This window comes from Podarcis liolepis (genome assembly GCF_965112155.1).
Source record: "Podarcis liolepis genome assembly, chromosome: 6".
Taxonomy (NCBI): domain Eukaryota; kingdom Metazoa; phylum Chordata; class Lepidosauria; order Squamata; family Lacertidae; genus Podarcis; species Podarcis liolepis.
This window is the reverse complement of record NC_139559.1, coordinates 53515738-53536320: the sequence shown is the minus strand read 5'-3', so window position 1 is coordinate 53536320 and position 20583 is coordinate 53515738. Positions and strand designations below refer to the sequence as shown.

The following is a 20583-nucleotide window of genomic DNA, read 5'->3' as shown; positions in this document are numbered from 1 at the left end:
CAGAGCAGCTAGCCATGGCTCTTCAGATCTTGTTGGACCCTTCCTCCCATTAGCCTCAGCCAGCAGGACCAGTGGTCAGGGCTGATCAGAGTTGTAGTCCAACAGCATATGGGCAGCCACAGGTTAGCCAGCTCTGCTTTAAACGTTTTGCGGTCTTTGTGTTTTGGAACAGTTATTCAGGGCAAAGATAAGTAACTGTTAACACTGAGCATTTTTCAGCACTTTCAGGTGTCCAAAATGGTTTGCAAACATTAGCACAGTAACCTTAACCCTGTGAAGTAGATCAGCATTTTTATCCCCGTGTTGCAGATGTGCAGCTGAGGCTGAGAGGGAGCTACGTTGGCTGAGTGCATGGGTGAGGCAAGATTTGAACCAGTAGCCTATTCAAGATACCAGTTCTCTCTCTCTTCCCCTCCGTGTGTGTGTGTGTGTGTGCCTGTGTGCGCGCGCACTTGGGTGGCCTACTCATAGAAGAGCCTGCCTTTCATATAGAGATTTTCCTTGAAGGTCCTTCTCTGGGTCCTACAGGTGCTGACCAGAGTGAGATAGCCTTTTTAGTGGTGGCACCCTGACTTTGGAAATTTGTGTGATTCTGATCCTAGCATATTTTCTTCTTATGAAATCAAATAAAAAATAAACTTCCCTCCTAGGAACTATGACAGTTAGTTACTCTGGTTATAAAGTGTCCAATCTGGTAAAAGCAAGTGATTAAGGATATGCACTCAGTATGCAACTTATTTGATTAGGATACTCTTGCAAACATTGGTTTCCGTTTCGTTTAATGTTACATTCCTTGTCAGCATCAAGGTGTATGTTCGGTAGTTGGAATTTTTTAGAAACCGGGCTACAAGAACCCAGCTTCCCTTTGTCTGATTTCAACAAGGTTTACATTAGAGTTATTAATCACAGAATATGGAACTTGTCATTTCTAGCCATACCTCAGCGATAGGGTTGCGAACCTATAGCCTAAATGTTGCTAGACTCCAGCTCCTATCAGCTCCAGGCAGTCGGGGTTAATGGGAATTGTAGTGCATCAATGTCTGGAGGCCCGCAAGTTCTCTGCCCCTGCTCTACCATATCATTGCAAAATGTATATGCTTCCACTGCAATCCTTTGAAAGCTGGAGAAACAAATGCTCATCACACAGACAGCCACAAGAGGGCAAAATTGCCCACTTCTTTTTAGATGCTCTTCAGCCAACGTCCCACACCACTTTTCATTGCTCTGACTTGTTTGCAGTCTCTTGTTCTAATGCTGGTGGGGTCCCCCCCCCCTTTTGTTTGTGTGTTGCATTGTAAATGGACAACTATCAACACTGGAATAAATAAGGAACAAGATATGCAGTGAGGGACGTAACAATAGGCAGCAAGGGACCTTCCTTGCAAGTAGACCTGCTAGAGAGAGAGAGAGAGAGAGAGTGCGTGCGCACACGCTTGCTGCCTGGCTTCCTAAGAAACATGACAAGGCAATGAAGACCTTTATAGCATAATGACCATCCCCCTGCTCTGTGCTTGAATATGTGAGCTAAACACAAGTCACTCTTTCCAGACAGGTAGTCAGGCAGATCTTTTTCAGGAAAAAGAGTTTTGTGGCGCTGACCTACAGGTTGATAATGGAATAAGCTTTTGCATACTGCAGTCCATCAGATGCATGAAGCATTATCCTGAGTTGCATGTATATAGAAGCAGGGGGGGGTGTTGGGGGAGGAATTTGGTTGGACCAGAAAGAGGCAGTTGTAAACGGTGAGGTCAGAGGGAAATGAGATGCAGAAAAGTTAAGATGTGATAATGACTCAGGCACACACCTTGTTCTTAGCCAAACCAAAACAAGTCATATGCAGTGCTGCCTAGTGCCCACTGGGACGGGTTGGGCAGAAACCAGGGAGATCAACAGTAGATTGCGCCACAGCCAATGATAGGCAGAGTGAAGGCCAACTGTAGTTGGTGGGGCAGTCCGCATTTGCCCTAATACAGGCACCCCCAAACTCGGCCCTCCAGATGTTTTGGGACTACAACTCCCATCATCCCTAGCTAACAGGACCAGTGGTCAGGGATTATGGGAATTGTAATCCCAAAACATCTGGAGGCCCGAGTTTGGGGATGCCTGTCCTAATACATGAAGCTCTATTGGCTCATGTTTCAAACAGTTTTTGTAGGAGTGTGTAAACTGCTTAGAGATTTCTGTGGAAATATAAAGTGGCATGCAAGTTAAATAAATCTGAGAAGGTTGGTTGGCTATTGGGCAATGCCAGACTTTGATTTGTGGTGTGCTGACCACATTTGTCCAACAACCTTCATTATTTTGTCACTAGGTTGAGTGAGTGTGGCTAGCAGGAGCTGTACCCAAAGTATCTAAGCTTTTTGTCATTTAAGGTGAAAGCAAGTGAATCTTAATGCTTAATAATGTATGACGTGTGGTGTTTATCTTTATCATCTTTAAGCTGCCAAGGGTGCCGTGTGGCAAAAAGATGACCTGGAAATTCTATAGAAATAAATTGCTTTTGCTCTGTCTTAATGCTCACATCTATTTCATGGGGAGTGTGTTAATAAATATCCCTAGGACTGTCCTTGTGCCATCAGCATTTCTGGTCAGAAATTCATAGCTCAACTGACTGTATTAAAACTGAAGAGATGATGTATTCCTTCTTCTCCCTGAAGGAAAAGAAATCATTTGAATGGAAATGAATGAAGCAAAACTCGACTAATGCCAGATCTGAAAGAAAATGCTGCCTGATGAAGAGGTTTGCTGGCTTTGATTTTTCTCAAAAGGCAACATGAATCTAATTTTGAAGCCATAAAAAGCAGATGAGCTTAATTTTGTACCATTTTAAGAGTTACTTGTTAAAAGCTCCCCCCCCCCAATCCCCAACTTCCCACCATCTGGATATTGAAGTGGGTAAAAATCCTTATGTGATTCTACATTTTTCTAATCCAGTCTGATAATTCATTTTCTTGAAACAGGGAGGTGAAAAGTTTGTTAGTTTAAAAGAGCAACAATTGATTACAAATCCTCGTTTTTACACGCTATAGGAAAACACCCCCCTTTCTCTTTAAACAGGAAGGCCCATTCTGCTGAATAGCAAAAGTGAAGCTTCACCAGGCCTACTTCTTGATGAGGTTGCAGATCTGTTTCTGGGTTGTACCACTTCAGACCGTAGGTGAAGGCTTACACAATGGAATGCTCTGCCATACAAAAATTTCCCTGCACAGGAACACCACCCATAGCATAATTAGCAAGAAGCTTTCACTTTGACATTTACTTTGCTATGTGCAGAGGGTTTTTAAAAAATGTATATATATATCGTATGGCAGAACATTCATACAGTTTTGTTGTTATGTATTTAGTGTTTTTATTTTGTATACAAATAATAATAATAATAATAATAATAATAATAATAATAATAATGGCATCAGTGCCATCCCATTCTCATATTCTACCTACCTCAAAAGTTGGTCAGCATTCCATGATCACTTGGCATGCTCAGTCCACCTTGAGCTGTTTTGGGGCCTCCCTCTTAGGATTTTTCACACCAAAGGTGTGGTTTTTTTTGGGGGGGGGGTACTTCTTCCAGCCTTGGGTCTTCAGAAGTCTGTTGATATCTCCCTCTTGTGTGGGGGTGCTACTGTTTTAACTACATAAACAATGACACAGCCTGAACCTTGGAAATCAAAGGAATAATGATAAACCTAGGTTGCCATTGGCTAAAAATCATTGAAGTTCGCCATGACTTTCCTGGTGCGTGTACTTAAATGATGGAATAAATCAGTGATGAAGTGACCCTTTTACAGACATAAAAGTGCAAATCTAGAAGGGCCACAAGATTTGAGGCACTTTTCATATTTGTGATTTTTCTAGTTCCATGGCATACCATGGTACTGAAAGCTGATTCTGGGCTCCAGTGTAAATTTAGCCCTGATAATTTGTGTAATCTTTCTCTTTTTCATATAATTTGAATAACCTATCTCTGTGCATAGTATTAATCAGTGCTATTCTTCTATAAAGGTCTGGAGCATACCATGAACACCTCCCTCGTTCTCTTGGAATAGCAATGGCACCACCTGAGAGGGGCCAGGATTGAGTTCTAGCTGGGGAGGGAGGGAGCCCTGGTATTAATCTTTATTTTTAGAATGCAGTTTTATTCCCTCTGTGACCAGTTTGGTTTTGCTTAGACCTGACACTTCCAGCCACCTCTCATAAAATAGATCTTCAATTGCACAATTGCACAAGATATGCCTTTGGGAAATGAATAAGCACATATATATATTTCCCTTCCAGGAAATGACAGAATGACACAGGAGGGGGAGGAAGGAGGAGAGGTTGGGACTGGATCAGCCACAGGAGCCACAAAGGCAACTAGCTTTGGGGAAGAGAAATGCAACCACAGCTCAATCCTGTTTATGGTTTTCTTATAAAGGGGCTTCTGAGTTCTTTGGGACAGACTTTCTAGCAAGTATGCTTAGGATTGTAGCAGCTCAGTGAAGGAAAGTGTTTCAAGTAAGGTTTAAATATTAACAGTGCTTTTTTTCTGGGGAGACTCAGGGGGACACATACCCCTAAACATTTTGTGAATCTAAGTTTGGCCTCATTGAGGGGCAGTATTTCAATATGAGTAGGAAAATGAGAGTATCCCTAAACATTTTTTTAAGAAAAAAAGCGCTGAATATTAATAATGATATTCAGCAAATGGTTATGGCCCTGTTTGAATTACTATTTAGAATTTTCACCCGCCTTCAATAAGGCAAAATTGAAATTGGATCAGGGAAATTGGCTGGGAACTGCAGCTGGAGTGATTGTAGAAATGGAAGATGCTCCTTTGATCACGAGGTCAAGCAGTTCATACAGCATAATGTCCTTGGTGTCTTCATTACTTTCCATCACCCCACTACTGCTGCTTCCTTCTTTCAACTTTTGAATACTTTTGCTTTCATGGACTGATCATTGAAATAAGAAAAAATGAACATCAATACTGAGGACCTCAGGAGGTTTTGCCCTTTTCCCTTCACTGCCCTGTAGGCTTGGTGCTGTCTCCTAGAACACATTTGAGATGCCAGCTGTCTTCCTTCAAAACCCATCTTATCTATGAAGCCCTTGACGAAACGTCTTTGTTTCCATTCCCTTCTGCAGCTAGACCTGTAATTAAGGCTAAGCACACACAACTGAAATTTAATTGCATGTTGCTTTCCCTGTTTACCTCTGCCACCCCCTTCCTTTATTGTTTTACATGTGTTGAATTTCAGACTGAAACAGGGACCAGTCCTCTTGTACTTGGTAGAGCAGGGGCAGGCAACATGGTGCCCTCCCTGTGTTCTGGACTATAGCTCCTCTCAGCCTCAGCCAACATGGATTATGGGATATGTAGTCCGAAATACCTTGAGGGCATCATGTCACCTCAGTAGAGCACCATGCTCACTGAATGTCCTATATACATGATGAATAAGAATAATGTAAGAAAAGTTATTTCCGTTGTGGTATTGCATCAAATATTCCAGTGAAACTCAGTTTGGGGGTTTGAAAATATCCAGCTGTGCTTCCCTCTGACACTAGTCTCAAAACTTGATCTCATTTATCTGGCATGATTAGCCTTAAGATCATATATTACATCCATCTGCCATTTTCCTTCTAGAACTTTTAACTGATTTTCTTTTAACTAGTAACCAGGTATTTATGCATCATTGAAATTATGCTAAATAAGCTTCCTGAACAAAAGCCTAAAGGTGACCAACCTAGAGTTGAACATTATTTGCTATTATATTTTATAAAAAATGGAGAGGAAATGTTTGATAAGTATTTGTGTCCTAAGTTATTAATTACTTCCTAAACCTTTAGAAACTCATTCTTCCCAAGATCCTATTTAAACAGTTCGAAGTCTGGAACTTTTTCTCACACATTTTTCTGCCGAACTTTGCTAGCAGACAATCTATGCATTGTTGATTCTATAACTTGACTTCCCCTAAAACTTTGCATATTGGGTATATCCTGTAGAGATCTATTAATAGCAGCTTCAAAGTCTGCTAATCAACTATGCGTTGGCTTTCAGCCAGTTACTGTTCTGGTTGGTGCCACTTTTATTCTTGTTGTTTATTGATGGCAGATTAACTTGTAATAACAAACTTGGGTAATTGAGTTTCTGTCAGTTAGGAAGTAGAACAAGGCTATCCAAAAATTAAGGTGTGTGTGTGTGTACCATTATATCATAAACAATATCAAAGCAGTTTAAAACACTGTCTATATACCAGTGATGCCACAATAAAACTGCTAGCACGTTTGCAAAGCTAAACAGGGTCCATTATGGTTTCAATTTTTTTTTAAAGTAAGCATTCAAAGCTGGAGAGCATTATGGAAGGATGTTTTCTTAATTACCTACATAAGCAGGTATTTGAAGGTTGAAACAAAAGGCATCTGCTGAATTTCTGTTGGCAGAGCATTACACAGGACTGGGTGGGTGACACTAAAGGCTTGGTTTCTTGTTGCTGTCAGATGAGCCTCACCAGCTTGGAGGGGTAAGCAACGTTACTTGTGCAGATGATCTCAGTGACTGAGTTGGAATATAAGCATTTAGGAGATCCCTAAATACAGTGGTACCTCAGGTTAAGTACTTAATTCGTTCTGGAGGTCCGTACTTAACCTGAAACTGTTCTTAACCTGAAGCACCACTTTAGCTAATGGGGCCTCCTGCTGCTGCTGTGCTGCTGGAGCACGATTTCTGTTCTCATCCTGAAGCAAAGTGCTTAACCTGAAGCACTATTTCTGGGTTAGCAGAGTCTGTAACCTGAAGCGTATGTAACCTGAAGCGTATGTAAGCCGTGGTACCACTGTACCCTAGATTTCATTGTTCAGGGCTTTGTAAATTAACACAAAGGCCTTGAACCTGGCTGGGTAGCAGATGGGCAGCCCGTGCAGATGTTTTAACAATGGCATCACATGTTATTGGCCCCATGGCCCCATCAACAGCCTGACCTCCACATTCTGCCTCAGCTGGCCCAAGGACAGCCCTGGATAGAGTGCCCATTTCCTGAGACATCCCTGATTGGCACCTAAACAAATTTTGCCTCATACAAGACTATATATTACAATGGAGCCCTGTTACCCGGATGGGCTGCTTTCCATTGCTGAACATCCTTGGGAAGCAGTAGCTTTCTCCTTTATATGACAAACTCCCCACTTGGCTCCCTGCTTTTGAATCATTGCACTGTAGAGTTGGAAGGGACCACAGGGGTCATCTAGTCCAGCCCCTGAAATGCAGCAATATTTCACCCAGTGTGGGGCTTGAACCCACAACCCTGAGATTAAAAGTCTTGTCCTCTTTCCTCAGTGGGATTCCCAATGGGAGGTAAGCAGGGATGTAGAACCCCAGCAGGTGAGAAAGGAGCCTAGGGAAGGAGTTAGAGAGCTGGAAAGGAGAAAGGAGGAGGGAAGTTGGATGGAAGGTTACTCACCTCTGCCCCACTGACATTCACCCAGTGGGGGGTAAAAGTTCCCTGCTCCTGCAGTAGTCAATCCTAAAATCTGTAAGTCATGCTGATGCACCCCATACCTGCACATCCAGAAACAGCCAGACCAGTCCTGCTTCAGAGCAAGGTATTTTCTCTGGAATGCAGGTGAACCTGATGGACTTTGCTCACAGGTGTCCTTTGTGACTTATCGTTGTCCTTTGTCGTTTCCCCCATAAGCACAATGTTACAGGAACCTATGAGTAATACTTCTCTCAGTTTGCTCAATCTTGGCAATGTGATTGAGCCGCTTTCCAATTCTTGCTTTCAGCAGCTTGTATAATATGCAGGATCTTTTCCAGGAGTCTCCTGGGCAGATTGTCTGTATTGCATCAGCTGTCTGGGGGGGGGGGGGGACAGGACAGACAGATCAATAGTCTACTCTTGGAGGTCCTTCAGGGGGGCACATCCAGACATATGGTAGAGGCAGCAAGTTCTGATTCTGGAGAATGAGCAGCTAGACGTCTGCCCACCCATAGGAAAACAAGCTTCTGCATATTGGATCAGTCTTATGTAGATAGGCCATTTCAGTGTTCTGTGCTGATTTCACTGTGAAGCCAGAAGATCTTCTCTCAGTGTCCCAGCCAAGTGGGGCACAGTGGGTTGAACACACACTCTAGAGATGTTCACATGGCACCCACTTTATACTCTTTCCAGTGCCTGGTGAAGACCTTTTAAAGAAATCCTACAGGGTTGGATGGGAGGGAGGAATGGTTGTGGCAGAGAAACCACCAAATCCAAAGATGTGTCATTACACCTTCAAAGAAGATTGGGCCCAGGGGTCAGCAAACTTTTTCAGCAGGGGGCCAGTCCACTGTCCCTCAGACTTTGTGGGGGCCTGGACTATATTTTGGGGGAAAAATGAACCAATTACTATGCCCCACAAATAAAAGCACACATTCTACTCATGTAAAAACACCAGGCAGGCCCCACAAATAACCCAGAGATGCATTTTAAATAAAAGGACACATTCTACTCATGTAAAAACACGCTGATTCCTGGACTGTTCTCGGGCCGGATTTAGAAGGTGATTGGGCTGGATCCGGGCCCCGGGCCTTAGTTTGCCTACCCATGGATTGGGCCTTTAATCTTTAAAACTATTTGAGTCTTGGTCTTTCAGAGATGCTTTGTTGCTGCTTTGTTGACTTTACTCTCTGCTGAATTTTATTGTGCTACTTGCCATTGTAAGACATCCAGATGACTTTGCTATCTGGAGATCTGTAAATATGGTAAGGTAGCTAAGTAAATATAAAACACAGTGACACATTAGTTTATTAGTTCCAAGGAGATTTCGGAATAAATGCTCAGATAGTACAAATTGTCTTTGTAAGCTCTGCTGGTGGGCATCAAGCTGAAGATCTCGCCCGAGACGAGACCTCCTGGAGGTGGGAACAGCATGTTAGCACGATGCAGAACAGCAGATGAGCCAAGTCGGACTGTCAAGGTCCCTTCCCCCACAAGCTCACCAGTGCCTAAAGGAAGTGAAGAATACTCAACCTTCCTCTAGGTTTCTTCCTCCTCCTGTCTCTCAAATTGCTTGATCTGCAGATCAGGAGTCAGCCCTATGCTGTGCTGGAATGCAAAGGAAAGTGTGGGGGATCTTTTCACTGGTAGGTTTGTCGTTTTTTGTCCTTTTTGTACTGCTTGGTTGTTTATCTGCTTCACATCGGCCTAAGAGGAAATGTTTGTCACTGTTCAGTTTGGTTGTAATGGGGAAAACTTATAAGAGTGTTCTGCCTTGCCCACTTTGCACCGGAGAGGCTATTATGGCAGCTAGTGAGAAAAGACACCTTCTTCGCCTCTGTACAGATTTGGCACGAACCGGGGTGGGGGGTGGGATGGCAAACTCGCTACAGGTAGATGGGGCCTCTGACTAGAGCGAGAGGGCAGGGAGATATGAAACCAGATCTTTCCTCTTTGTTTTCATTCACCAACTGCCTTAAGCCAGCTGGATTTTCCTCTGCTTTTGCTGCTTCAGGTTCTCTTTGTAGAGGATGTATTTTTTTGCTACATGGTTGTAGGAAAAGCCTTGCACAAAACTTGTATGCACCATGGGGAATGGGGGCATCATCATCATCATCATCATCATCATCATTATTTTACTTTTTACAAGGGTTTGGAAACCAGAGAGCAGGATATATCAATGTAATTTTCATGTCTGTCGGAGTGCACATTTTTGCACACAGATTCTCCAAGAGGAACGCTCGACAGGATTAGATCAAGGGAAGTAATAGTGCCACTGTATTCTGCTCTAGTCAGACCTCCCCTGGAGTACTGTGTCCAGTTCTGGGCACCACAGTTCAAGAAGGACACTGACAAACTGGAACATGTCCAGAGGAGGGCAACCAAAATGGTCAAAGCCTGGAAACGATGCCTTATGAGGAATGGCTAAGGGAGCTGGGCATGTTTAGCTTGGAGAAGAGGAGGTTAAGGGGTGATACGATAGCCATGTTCAAATATATAAAAGGATGTCACATAGAGGAGGGAGAAAGGTTGTTTTCTGCTGCTCCAGAGAAGCGGACACGGAGCAATGGATCCAAACTACAAGAAAGAAGATTCCACCTAAACATTAGGAAGAACTTCCTGACAGTAAGAGCTGTTCGACAGTGGAATTTGCTGCCAAGGAGTGTGGTGGAGTCTCCTACTTTGGAGGTCTTTAAGCAGAGGCTTGACAACCATATGTCAGGAGTGCTCTGATGGTGTTTCCTGCTTGGCAGGGGGTTGGACTCGATGGCCCTTGTGGTCTATTCCAACTCTATGATTCTATGATTCTATGATTCCCCATGCAGAAAAAGTATCATGCAGGAAGTGATCCTGTGCATGCTTACTCTGAAGTCAGCAGCGTTGTGTTTTCATGGGACTTATTGCAGCTTTATCAGTGGGACTTTATTTCTAGCAAATATGCATAGGATTGCTCCAGATTGTGGCAGTTCTCTCTTCTTGACTATTGCGTGTTTAGCTATGTTAAATGTGTACAAATGTAACCTGTCTACCTGATCTGTGCTGGAGTAGTGTGTTTGGTTGTGGAAGCCATATATTAAGAAAGGTTTGGACAAACTAGAGAGTGTAGTCTGAGAACCGAATCCTGAGGACCAACTGAAAATGCTGGGTATGTTTAGCTTGGAGAAGGGAAGTTTAAGGGGAGATGTGATAGCTGTCTTCAAATATCTGAAGGCTGCCATGCAAGAATTCAAGCATACTTATTTCTCCTGTTGCCAGCCAGATGACAACTCCTGAATCCTGATTGTCTCTCCAAAATTATTGTTAGTAGAGGTTTCAGATTTATTTGCACTTTCGGTTGTGGTTCCAGTATCCTTTTCAGTATCAAGGGCATTCTTCTTGTAAACACCGGATCCAAGTCACTCTTCCTCACCATGCATCGCTTGTGGTTTTTCAAAGTACATGATTTTCAAAGAAATAACAAAATCTTATCAGGCTTCCTCTCAAGCTAGTCACAAAGCAAGACTGCTTTTGTACCCTTTGCAGTGTTTTCAGGCCAAACATTGGGGTGTTGGGGTCAGACAGGACATTGAGTTCTGATACAAATAAACAGCATGTTACGAATACGGCTGTTGTTTCTGCCTGACTGCACTGGAGATAAAGTCAAACTAAGGATACAAACAAGAAAAAAGAATTCATTCGGCCGGGGGGCGGGAGGGGCACAGCCATATTTCTGTTGATTAGATTTATCTGTACATCCAGTTGCGCCTCCTGATCTCATTTTTGCTACAGACGCAAATGAGCTGCGGTGAAATTTCTGGGGTAAGCTAGGTTGCTTTGAGTTGCCTTCAGCAAGAAAAAGCAGGCAATAAAAATAATAAATGAAATAAAAAATAAAAAGGAAGACTCCAAGGCCATCTCCCTGGGGAAGCCACTAGCAAAAGACTTAGTAAGAATGCAAAGTAAAGCCCACCTCCCACTAAAATGGCCAGCCTGGGTCCCAATGGTTGGGTGGCAATATGATTGGGTCAGGTCAGCGCTGGGCTCTTCTGAGCTCCTAGGGACCTTGGCCAGTGCATGAGTTGGCCGACTGCTTTCAATAGGCCTGATTTGCATCTCTTAATGGACTCAAAAGACGAAACAAGTTAGGTATGAAGATGAGGACTGAGTGTGTTCTGTTGAGGGGGAGTGGAATGGAGTGTCCTGGAAGAGGGCATGACTGGATGGCTGGAAACAAGAACAGGAGCACCCCACACAACAATGTTTTGTTGCAGGTCCCGCTTGTAATCCACAATACCTAAGTGTGTAGAGAAACCCTATGGCAGAAATTAGGGCTATGCTCTCTCTGCAGTCCTGATGGCTCAGAGCAGAATCAGGCATGCTTAGGGTCAAACCACACATTTCATTGGAGTTCTGGGATTGGAACTCCTGGTGGGTGGGGATTTGGTACAAGGCTCAGGTATGGAGACAAGGATTGGGCTTTCCTTTCCTCTGCACCCGAGCCCCAGTCTAAATCCTCCATCACTCCCTGTTCACTGTCCTGTTCAGCTGAGTTTTTATAGGGGCAGGCGGTGAATGCATTTGGAAGTAGTTTAAGTTAAGGAATTTGTAGTTGGGCACTGAAAGGCACACAGGTGTTGCTTGGCTGCCGCTCTTTCGTAAGTGGGATCCAGTTACATCCCTGTAAATTCAGGTTGCGCAGTTAAAGTGGACTTTGAACTCTTGCACAATAAAACCTCCAAACAACAAAAGCAAAACAAAACCAGACTTTTGACAGTAAGGAAAGTGATGGAGATCTTGGAAATTAGGAGATAACAATTGCCCAGTCCAATGCCATAGCACCTCTCTGCAAACAAATAATATAGCAATTCAGAATGAATTCTCGGCAAACAGCTAACACTGTGTAATCTCCCTATAAACTTTGTGCAAACTCTTCAGGATAAATGCTCAATGAGTAGAATGCCTGGGGGTGACCGCAAGGCTCTTTCCTTTGCTTTCTGGTAGCATGTTCTACAACACAATGTGTTCTGCAGTGTGATCACTCCACACATGGCATGGGTTGTGGCATGCATTATGATAAAGAGGGGTGGACCAGCTCCATCCTCATTCACACATACAAGTCCCTGGTGTCACAGTCCTTTCAAGCTGAACACACCTATTGAAAGACAGCTCAAAGGTTGTTTTTAGAGGAACACTAGTTGCAAGTCGCTGGTGTGTCTTATTTTCACACATACACACGCAACCTCATTTTGTGTAGAATGTGCATTTGATTTTTGGGCTTTTTGTTCCATATGAAGGAAAGGGCTGTAGCAGAGTTGTAGGACACCTCCTTTGGATGCAGAAGGCCCCAGCTTCAGTCTTTGACACTTCCAAGACAAACTAGGATTTACTCCCGTCTGAAGTGAGGAGCAGCCAACGCTCTGTGTCGCCCAGGGATGGGGAACCTGAGGTGCACACATACTGTTAGCTGTAATTCGTATCTCTTCTGTTGTGAAATACTGCATTTTCTCCAAAACCAGCTGTAGTTCAAACTGAGATAAGAGTGACTTAGCTGCATTTTAAATGCCTACACAGCTCGTGAGCTCAGCACATGCCTTTTGCCAACTCCTCCACATGATTCTCTCCCCCCAACCCCGCCTTGCAAGGAATGCTCTTGTCTCCTGAGATGGCAGGGAAACTTGGACTGGGGTCATTTATTTGCTTTCTTTGGCTGCCAGATAACATTGGCTATTTCTCAAGTGTCCAGGGCAGGATAAATTCATTCTCTTGGGCTGGCACTTGTGAAGAACAGGAGGAGTCAGGGCAGAAATCTGAATTACGCTGCGGCGTCCGCCCGTCCCCGTCCCCCCCATTTTTTACTACGGAGAATTTTCATGGGACCTAAAACTCCCGTTTAATCGGGAGCCAAGAAGGGGGGCGGGGAGAAAGAAGAAAAAAGGAGAAAGAGAAAGAAAGGATAAGGGGGGGAGAAAATGGAGAAAAGTAAAAAGAAAGAAAGAAAATAAAAAGTTTTGATTGCACTCAGAGAGAGGGAGAGCGAATAGCAGCCCCCACTCCCGGAGTGAGTTAGGGAGGCGTAGCCCGGGAGGCTGAAAGAAAGGGTTGGCACGCTGCTGCTTGCAAGGACAGCTGTACTCTTCTATGGACACCGTCAGGATGTGACATCACTAACGCCGAGAGAGAAAAAGCCCCGAAGTTTCTTTAATGAAAACTCCTCCAGCCAAGGTTCCTTGCGTGGGATTCTTCACTGCAGCGCTCTTGGTAAGCCGCTGGCACTTTTAAGGAGGGCGGCAGGGATCCTTCTCCTTGGCTCCAGAGGGAGCAACTTTTCTTCGGCTCGGCTGCGCAGGAGGCGGTGAGTATCTCTCCCTCCCCCTCTGCCCCGTTTCACAAAGAAGTTTGATCGGCGCGTGGCAAAGCTCCAGGCCAAGCCTCTCTCTTGGAACCTTTCGCAGCCCTGGAGTTTCTGAACTTTTCAACCCCGGTGAGTGGGGGAAATGGCTCGAGAAGGCGTTTGCAAATATTTGCAAGAGAGGCTCACGGCTGCCGGAGGAGCTGGTTGCTGGCGAGAGAAACAAATGGGAGCAGAGCGGTTTTCTGGAGCAGAAAACATCCAGGAGCGAGTTTGTCAGCGCTATTCCGGGCGGGGGGGGGCTGGGGGGCGCTTGTTGGCGCTGGAGGCCTGCCAGTTGCCGCTTGGCAACGGCACCAAGGAAACGGGAGAGCGCAGTGCCCGACCATCCTGGTAGGTAGACGGACTGAATCAGCTCGTAATTGTGCGGACTGAGAACTGGTGCCTCTGCGTTTGAGGCAGAGAATAGGCTGGCTGAGATGGCACGCTGTGACTGTGTGCCCCCTGGATTTATAATTTCCTAATCTCCAGTCACTATTCTCAAGGTTTTCTTTTAATTATTTTAGTTCATGGAATTTATGCAGGCAACTCTCAACTTATGTCAGGGTTAGGTTCCAGAGATAGCGCATAAAGCCAAAATCGGGCATAGCCAAAACACATTAGGTGGGTGGGATTGCCAAAGTGCCCCCCAATGTCTGTCCTCTTTTTGTCACCATATATTTATCCAAGGGCATGAAGCTGAACACACACAAGTTTAATGTGTGCAAGTTGCAAGTTATCTGTACACTGCTTGATTTCAAAACAAAACTAAAAAAGTTAATATAATAAAATTATCACTAAGGAAAAGTACCGTAACTGCAATAATTTAAGCCTTTAGAAAAGTTAACAATAAGAAAGTTACTTTCTAAACAGCCGGTAGGCTTGTCTAAACAAAAATGTTTTTAGCAGCAGCCAGAAAGAATTCACCTGCCTGATATGAATAGTGTTGTTGCTGCCCCACTAAAATATCAAGTTCTTACAAATTCAGAGTGGGTATTATGTGGGCCCTGTAACACTGCCAGTTCAGGCTTCAGGGATTCATGAATTTGCTGAAGTGTTGCAGCAGACAGTTCAAACGGTGTTTCCTAACCTGGTGCCAACCAGATGTTTCACACTACAGTTCCCATCAGCCCGTCAGCGTGGCCAATAATCAGGGGTGGCAAGTGTAGTCCAACAACATCTTGAGGGCATCAGGTTGGGCAAAGCAAAGGTAGGCCAGAGCAGGGAGGGGAGGTGCGTTGTGCATGCCTTTGTTCACCCCTTCCTTGGTCCCCATAATTGTGAGGCTGGTGAAGGTGGCAAAAATCTATCCTAGCTGACCTATTGCTCCTGTATGCCAGGGCTCAATCCCTTAATCTTTTTTGTATACAGTGGCAAAGACCTATCATAACAGTGCCTCTGGTCATGTGCAGAATTTTACTATTGGGGAATCAGAGCCCGCTGTTGGCATCTGTCTGTTTTCAGAAAAAAATTGAGTGCAGCTTTGGGGCTCAAGTCAACCCGCTGAAGAATCACAGCACCTGCTGTAGCTGCAAAGACCAGTAACTCACAACTGCTGCCTCCTGTGTTGTTTTTGCTGAGTTACTAGCACCGAAGTGACCTATTTAGGGTGCAAGCCTGGCCAGCGTGCTTGGAGGTCATGGGCTGCCTGGATGACCCCCCCCCCCAGCCTCACTGATGTGGTCCATTGGAAAACAGAGCAATACTTTTGGCATCAGCTTGGCGGAAGGAAGTGTACAAGACACCATCCAACTGTCTTAGAACTATTACACTGGGGGGGGGGAGGGGACTTCAGTGCCACCCTCCTTATCATTTTCCTGCTGATAACCCAAAGCTGCTATTTGCTTGTTAGGGAAAGCACACATGAAACCAAGTTTTCCCAGGACAGCTGATTGTGAACAGCTCCGCATTAGTTCCAGTGTCAGAACCATCTGGGAACCAAATCCAAACATGAAGGCGTTTTCAACACTCTCTGTCCATTTGCTGTGAAGCTCTCTCGCAGCTTTGCTCTTTGCCATGAATAACTGCATTTTCCTGCAGTTCCTTTTTCAAGACTTCCTGTCAGGCAAGTAGACTGGCCTATACTCTGCAATCTCTCTATGTCTCTGTTTTTCTCCCCCCCCCCCCACACACCGGCCAATGACCTCTTTTTACAGCCATTTCCTTGGACCAAACTCTGGAATTTTCCATAATATTTAGATAGCTGAAAAGGTGGTCTCTGGAAAGCAAATGCTTGCGAGTGAGTTTTACATCATGAATAGTTCTGAACTGCCCTGTGATCTTCAGGTGAAGGGCAGTATACAAAATTAATTAATAAGAGTTCGGGGGAACACTTGGAATCCCTCAATCCTCTGCTACATCCTCATTTGTCAATATTTATATTGAAGATTTGCTAAATATTCAGTGTTAATATATTTTATTTCTGTATAGAATAGTCAGTTTCAACATTTGAGAGCCATTGGCAATTGATATTTAAATATCAGAATAGTTAACTTGTAGTCGTATTAAATTGCTGATGTTATCTGAGAACTTTTTGGAGCTCAGTATTCCACAGATGTCATTTGATCTTTGGAACTGGACAGTATTTGATCAGCAACTCTATTTGATATTATGCTCTTAGGACTTGATATTTATCTTCTGGAATCTTTCATGCCTTAGACCTTTACTGCTAAAGGCATTAATCTTCCAACAAGCCTTCTAAAATCTATATCCCAGTTGCTTTCTGTTTTGGATTTGAATTGATTTTGTGTGTGTGCTGTTGCTTCCAACTGTTTTTATATTTATAATTTTAAAAACTGTTTTTACATATGCAGTTTTAAAAAACTGGTTTTATATATACCATTATATTGTAAATTGCTTTGGGATGCCTCACAGGTAGCGAACCACTACCCAAACTGTGGTGTCCAGTGTGAAACCTGGCAGTTTAGATTGGACACAGAGTGCTGTGGTACTATTAAGTTTTGGAAAAGTAATCCCTGTTAAGATTTCACATTCCCATATTATCAAAGGCAGGTTGCAGAAAAGAAAGGGGGGGACCTATTCTGCCATAGTTAAATAAAGATTAGGCCTCTAAATTCTGGTCTTGGGGGAGTATATTTGGATTTCTTTCTGATTTACTGCTGCTGAACACACACTCACAAACCTATAGCCAAGCAGTTATGTATTGTTGTAAGAGTTCACATTTGCCATCCAAAGTACAAGTCTGGCATTGGAAACTGTAATAAACTTTGGTTTGCAGTCAGTGTTTGTAGTCAAATGTAGTCTGAATCAAACTTTGATTCAGAATCATAGCAGGCAATTTGTCAAACAATACACCAAGAGGACATTGGTTGGGGGGGGGGTTGGTGCCACAAAACGCCATCTCTGGTAACTCTTCCCCATGTCTTAGAAAGGGATTTTTAACTGAGTTCCATGGACTGGCTGGATGCAGAAGAGTGATCTGAGCCTTCCCAGGAGAAGAAGGCTCAGAGCCAGGGGATTGGTGGTGGGATGTCAATGAGCAGGCAGAGGGAGAAGAGGGAGCAGATTGGGAGGAGTAGGTGTCAGAAGCTGAAGAAGTAACAGGGTTTAGTGAGCAGGAAGAGGCTGTGGCAGAGAGCGGCCCAGACTCAGAGGTGGAAGCAGAGGCAGAGTGGAGGCAGGCTACCAAAGAAGCCAGAGAATCTCACCCTTCTGCTGGGGCCAGCTCCCCTCTCCCCTGGTCTCCCAGAACACACATAGAAATTAAGAGGACGGAGCAAAGAGAGTCAAGATGAAGGAGTCTTAGGCTGTTGGGGAAGGAACCAGGAGAGGAGCATTAGAGAGTGGGAACCTTCAGTCCTCACAACTGCCTCACTGGGCCAAGACCTACTGGGAAGAGTAGCTGTGATCACTAGACCTGCGCTGTTCTGGTTTCTTTGGATAAAGAATTAACTTCATTGACACCGGATATTTTATTGCTGATCTGCCCCTGACTTTGGCTCCTGACACTGAGAAATGAAAGGAAACTGCAACTTGAAACAGAGACAAACCCTATGCTGTCCAACCAGAGAAGAACTGAGAATTTAAGATCTGTAACTGATATAACAATTAGAAGCCTCAAGGAGCATAGGAATCTAATACTGAGTCGGACCATTGGCCTATCTAGTTCAGTATTGCCGACACTGGCTGGCAGTGGCTCTCCAGGGTTTCAGACTAAGAGTCTTTCCCAACTTTACCTGGAGATGCCAGGGATTGAACCTGGGACCTTTGGCAAGCAAAGCAGATGTTTTATCACTGAGCTATGGACCTTCTCCTAGCCTTACCATTCCTGATTACACAGAAGGCCTGTTCTTCTTAAGGGAGCAGTTACCAAGTGATAAGCTTTTATCATTTGACATGCCTTTTCTCTGTTCATGGGAACAGAATTAACGTGAGAAGAAAACCATTGCAGCTCACTTGTATTAGCAGTTTTTTACTCAGTCCAATTAGATGGAAGTTGGTGTATGATAAAAGATGGCTGTGTGAATTCTGCCCTTAATCCGCTTGCCCGGAATCTATAAAAAGCCATCTAATGCTCCCATGTCAGCCAGATGTTTATGGAAGGGAGAGCTGCACATAAGACTTGTGAACTAGATAAAGTGCACACCTCAGCAAATGTCTGTAAAAGAGATGGGTGTGCAGTGCAGTGACCATGAACAATGTGCTGCTATCTGCCTGGCAGATAAAGTGAAGGCAGAGCCAGTTTCTCAACAGCAGCTTGCCATAGGCATTGGGGGCATTTTCTTCAGTGTACATGCAAATATTAAAATACTTGATAAAGTCAAGGATAAGGTCAGGAGATGGGAATCACCCGTCAGATTAGCAGTCTATCATTTACCCCAGTAGTTTGTGCTGAAAGTAGCCCAATCTTAATGTCTCACTTGTTTTACTACAGACTAACTGCAGTGCCCCAAACAGGTTTCAGATTGTTTTTACACCATACTGTATTGGTATACTTGTTTTTTGCTGTGTGCTCCCGTCCTGCTTTGGGGTTCAAGTAGAAGGCAAATCCTAACGATTAAAATGGATGCCTGGTATGCATTCCACACAGGTTTGCATGGGCCTTGACTATACCAACTCTGTATATCATTACAATTAGTAGTCTGATATGATTACATCCTATTAATCATTATTCTTGCTTCATCAGATGGCAAAGATGAATTCAAGTTCCCCAGTATTTTATATTTTTAGATGTTTAGAATTGTAGGAAACAATCTGGTATTGCTTAAATGCATACTCATATTGAAATTTTATTAACATTAATCAATTGTTATTATACCAAGTAACACCTTTTTTGCGTGTGTTGGGGTAGCAAATGAAGCAATTGGTGTTTCAATGTTAAGGAGATGGGGGCTGTCAAAGCATGGTCCAGAGTGGTCCAGCTTTACTGATTGACAACCTTCTTTACTGACCTTGTGAATTCAGACTTGCTGGGAGCAACATGGTTTGTCCACCTCTGTGATACGGAAGCCAAGTGATAGGTCTTTAGGTCCTACAGGCTGGCTGTAGAACAGAACCATGCCACAAGGCCCACAATTGGGCACTATCCAGCCCAGAGTCAGCCCTGTCTGGAATCTCCAGATACCAAAAAACAACAACAAAAACACACCTTCTCTAAAACCCTTGAGAGACACTGCCAGTCCATGCAGACCAGGGTTACGCAATGTGGTAGCCTCCAGAGGTTGTTGCTCTACAACTTCCTTCAGCCCCAGGAGAGATTATGGGTGTTCTAGTCAAGCAACATCTAGATGTTGTCTGTCTCTGATTGAGACAATCCTGAGCTAGATGGAAGAATTGTCTGACTGGCTGTGTTCTGAAGTACTGTGATGAATAGTGAAATTTGATGAGTGTGCCTAATTTTATCTGGGCCTGCCATTCTAAGACAGTGCTCCTAGTCACATTTACCAGGAAGTAAGCTCCACTGAAGGCTGAACGACTTACTTACGGCTACTCATTCAAAGAGTTAATCTACTTCTACTTTCTGCAGAGTTTGGAATGTTACAGTGATGACTGGAAAGGGGCTTGAGAGTGTGCATCTGAGAAATTACAGGGGAAGTGGACAGTTAACGTGGAAGAGTTGGCCCTGGGCATGGAGGTTTCAGAGAGGAAGGGGAAGTGAATCACAGGCATCTGTGGCTCTCCGTCTGCAGTGCAGCTAGGGAGATGAGTGTCCTGCTAGCCAGAGGCTCAGTTCTGAGACAACTACTGAGTCTGCCTCTTCCTGCTCTCTGATCATGGCTCTTGACAGCCAAGGCCCTGGTTTCACTTCTAGCTTCAGCTGTAAGGCACAGTTCATCTGAAATTGGGTTGGAGGCAGGGTTAGAAATTCAGATATATAAGCTAAGCACCAAATGGCTCTTTAAGGAGGTTCTCCACCCCCATCGTTCTACCCGGACTTGGAGGTCCAGTCCCGAGGGCCTTCTGGCAGTTCCCTCACTGCAAGAAGCCAAGTTACAGGGAACCAGGCAGAGGGCCTTCTCAGAAGTGGCACCCACCCTGTGGAACGCCCTCCCACCAAATGTCAACGTGAACAACAACTACCAGATTTTTAGAAGACATCTGAAGGCAGCCCTGTTTAGGGAAGCTTTGAATGTTTGATGGACTATTGTATTTTAATAGTTTGTTGGAAGCCGTCCAGAGTGGCTAGGGAAACCCAGCCAGATGGGCGGGGTATAAATAATAAATTATTATTATATTATAATAATATTATTATTAAACCAGGGTTACAGTTGCCAGAATGGAATGCCTCATTGCCATTTTGGG

General features: G+C 44.2%; 1 long non-coding RNA gene across 2 annotated transcripts; it reads right to left on the bottom strand.

The window, feature by feature from the left end:
- Window positions 1-1717: 1717 nt before the first annotated feature.
- LOC310709734 lies at window positions 1718-7568 on the bottom strand. 2 transcript variants are annotated; one of them, XR_014527655.1, is made up of 4 exons: window positions 7437-7568; window positions 4729-4931; window positions 3442-3658; window positions 1718-2651 (listed from the first exon to the last, which is right to left on the bottom strand). It is a non-coding gene; the product is annotated as an uncharacterized lncRNA (long non-coding RNA). The 2 variants fall into 2 exon arrangements; XR_014527656.1 differs by lacking the exon at window positions 7437-7568 and having other exon boundaries at window positions 4729-5238.
- Between the last annotated feature and the right edge of the window lie 13015 nt (window positions 7569-20583).